Raw genomic sequence first — 3834 nt, 5'->3', positions numbered from 1 at the left:
TTGAGACATGACCTACTGCGTGCGTGCGTGCGTGTGCATGCATCTGCGTGTGCATGCGTGTGTGTGTGTGTGTGTGTGTGAGTGTGAGAGAGTGAGACTTTCTTCTTAATATGGACTTGTTGGGTCCTGAGCAGAGGCAGAAGGATGGAGTGAGATGAAGGCCTCCTCTCCCTCTGCTGCCTTTTAAGTGAGCTGTTCCCCAATGTGACTAGAAAAGGGAATGAATGTAGCCAGCTGGAAGTAGAAGAAGGGGGGCTGACTATCAGTGGAAGCGATCACAGACTGGAATAGGGAATGTTTATCCAAAGCAGCCATCCCATTTTCCATGATCCCTAAAATAAAAGGCTGGCTCGGGCCTTATATGGACAGACTGGGAGTTTCCAGAGCGCTCTTGGAAAACACCCAGCTGTTCTGTTCTCTCTCTCCCTCTGTCTTATGTCTCTCTCTCTCTCTCTCTCTCTCTCTCTCTCTCTCTCTCTCTCTCTCTCTCTCTCTCTCTCTCTCTCTCTCTCTCTCTCTCTCTCATGCCTCCCTCTCTCCCTCTATTTATATGCCTCTATCTCCATCTTTCTTCTCTCTCTCTCACTTTGTCTTTTATGTCTCTATCTCCCTCTGTTTTAAATGTCTATCTCTCTCCCTCTGTCGCATGTCTTATGTCTCTCTCTCTCTCTCTCTCTCTCTCTCTCTCTGTCTCTCTCTCTCTCTCTCTCTCTCTCTCTCTCTCTCTCTCTCTCTCTCTCTCTCTCTCTCTCTTCTCCCTCTATCTTATATCTCTCTATCTCCCTCTGTCTTATGTCTCTTTCTCTCTCCCTCTGTTTTAAATATCTCTCTCCCCTCTTTCTTCTCTCTCTTTCCCCCTTTGTCTTATATGTATCTGTCTGTCCCTCTGTCTTATATCTCTCTCCCTCTGTCCTCTATTTCGCTCTCTCTCCATTTGTCTTATACGTGTCTCTCCCTCCCTCTGTCTTATATCTCTCTCCCTCTGTTCTCTATGTCTCTCTCTCTCTCTCTCTCTGTCTTATATGTGTCTCTCGCTCCCTCTATCTTATTTCTCTCTCTCTCCCTCTGTCTGATATCTCTCTCCCTCTGTCCTCTATGTCTCCCTCTCTTCCTCTGTCTTATATGTGTATCTTGCGCCCTCTATCTTAGATCTCTCTCTCCCTCTGTCTGATATCTCTCTCCCTCTGTCCTCTGTGTCTCACTCTCTTCCTCTGTCTTATACATGTCTCTCTTTCTCCAATGTGACCATGTGTTTTATTCACACGTATCTTCTACCAGATTGCTGTTGAGAACATGGAGATCAAAGATGGAGATCCAGAAGCCTGCACTATGGGTAAGAGAGAACCATTTGAGGACTCAACACAGCGTTGTCTGACTTGAACTTAAGCGTGTTGGGCTTTCAGAAAAAGGATTGCCCTTAAGGACTGAATATTAATATGTACACTTGGTATGGATTCTGAAAAGTTGCCACAAAGGTTTGTTATCTTTTGAGCAACATCTCATCTTCTGAAATGACAGGACGCTATTTTCACTGCTGCCTCCACTCATAATTTGAAGTCAAGAGCTTTAGCCTTTTGTGCCATAATTCAGAGTAATATAGTTACATATTTAACAAAGAGAAAACACAGAACTGTCAGCTGAGCTGACAAAACCAACATCAAATGTGTTAGTCAGGTTCAGTTCCACCTGGAGCCTCCAGCTTCTCTGGACCGCTCTTCAAAAACATTTTCCATCCTCTGGTGTTTTCATGGTTTACTCATTTCACACTCATTCGCTGTGAAACTGGATTCATTACATTTTTTCATTCCTTAGGATAACTAAAACCAATAATTCCTTGTGCAGCATCTTGCATGCTGCAAATTGTAAAGTGCTTTTTCTGATAAGGTAAAAACACTTTGCAGTTTCTTTTTCAACAAAGTGTGTATGTTGTATTTCAGATGTCAGAGATGAACATGTAGAGAGGTGAGTATCAACATTTTAAAAGCTTTATTTGGGAGTGTGTGTGGAATGCCAAAGGGAGCAGCACCATGACAGGAAGTTCATATTATGTAGGTCTACTGGGGGTTAAAACCATTTCCTGTTTACCCCTCCCCAACAAAAATGTTAGTGCTGTGCAATCCATTTCTCTCTCACACTCTCTCACACACAGTTATTCATGCCCTATTAATGTCTCACGCTGCTTTAACTGGTCTTTCGACCGCGTGAGAAGAAACACCGTTTTGTCAAAGAAATTATTGTTATGTTACTTTGTGTCTTTGCTGCTGTAAAACTGCAGTAAATGAAGGCACTGTTGTGTCTGACAGGTTTATTCTATTGTCTGATGGTCACTGTTTCATGTTTTCTCCTCTGTATTTAAGCTTGTGTCCTTCATAACTTTATTTTCATATAATCATGTCTTATAAGGACAATTTTGCTTGCATCGCTCCGATTTACATCAGATGATGTTGGTTCATCTGGGTGTCTGTGGTTTTGAGATCAATATGAATATTCCTTTAAGTTTGTATGATTTGCATGCGGTTTGTCATCCCTGTGGCCCATGGTGCAGTGCTGCATCTCTGGTCAGTTGGTAGTCTGAGATGAAGCACTGTAGCTCGGGACGGAGGACAGAAATACACACGTACCCAAAGCCAGGTCCCAGAGGCCAACAGCAGGTCCCTGGTCTCAGCAGCAGGTCCCAGAGCAGGGCTCAGCTGATTCAGACCGGCACATCCCATGAATGCTTAACATCTCATTCATTTCCAATATGAAACACATATTAAATTAAGCATTAACTAGTGATGGAATCCCAGCAGCCAGACACCACACGGGGCCAGGGGTTTTAAGTGAATCTTTGCAGACTTGACAGACATCAGCAGTTCCTTTAACACGCCACCAGCCCTCGTCCAGCCTTGGCCTCCAGCTCATTTACATGAAGAGGAACGAATATAATGCTACTGGGAGGTTGAATTACCTAAAATTACCTAAAAAAAAGTTTCTTATTGTTTGTTATTTTGGCCCATCATATAATAGACCCTAAAGTTGTTATTCCACAGATTGGCAACTATTTAAGATCTGCTTTGAAGCCCAGCACTCTTCATGTGGGCTTAGTGCAGACTTTATTCCATTTCTCCCACCCTGCCCTCTACTTCCAACGCCAGGACTCGGACCACACCCATCTTTGATTTATATATAGTTAAACACATGTAATAAATCATGTGTGACCCGTGTGTGCCAAAAACATTAAAAAGGAGAGAAAAAAAAAAAAATTTTGATTTTGTAATATACATGAAGTCTGGAAAGAAGAGCTTGACTTCTGCAAAAAAGGAGGAAAGGTATTGCTCTCCTCTCTCCTGGGGTCCAGTTTTCCCAGGAATCCCTTGACCTATCAGAAAGGGGGATTCCTGGAAATACTGTTCTTGGGGGCGGGGCTTATCAGCTATTACATGTACAGTATGTAAAGTCATAATTATGTGTGTCGTGTGTAATACTGTTCATATTGACTGTATTTACAGGATGCACATGTCACGTTCCTGTTCATGTAATCTGACTTTAACCAATTGCTCGCTCCTCTCTGATTACTGCTATTTTTAATAAACATTAAAAACAAATACATATTTGTATGTATTGTCATTTGTTGTATATGTATACTGCATTTTGGGATTAGAGCAGGATAAATGACATGTCATGATGTCATGAAAAAATGATCATATCCTTTACTTACCACAATGTAAGAAGAATCCATAACAGTAATGTCCTGCATTTAAAATCCTACTGAAGTACAGAAGTATTATCTTCTGTACTTAAATGTACTTAAAGCATCAAAAGTACTCATGCTGTAACTGAGATCTGAGATGC

General features: G+C 42.0%; 1 long non-coding RNA gene across 1 annotated transcript; it reads left to right on the top strand.

Moving 5' to 3' along the window:
* Positions 1 to 758: 758 nt before the first annotated feature.
* Positions 759 to 3591, top strand: LOC137793021 (uncharacterized). The gene is made up of 2 exons (XR_011078181.1): positions 759 to 1333; positions 1938 to 3591. It is a non-coding gene; the product is annotated as an uncharacterized lncRNA (long non-coding RNA).
* The last annotated feature ends 243 nt before the right edge of the window (positions 3592 to 3834 follow it).

This window comes from Clinocottus analis, unplaced genomic scaffold, assembly GCF_023055335.1.
Source record: "Clinocottus analis isolate CAN_PGR_092001 unplaced genomic scaffold, fCliAna1.0.p SCAF_10, whole genome shotgun sequence".
Classification (NCBI taxonomy): Eukaryota; Metazoa; Chordata; class Actinopteri; order Perciformes; family Cottidae; genus Clinocottus; species Clinocottus analis.
Note: the sequence above shows the minus strand (reverse complement) of the source record. Positions and strands in the feature narration are given on the sequence as shown.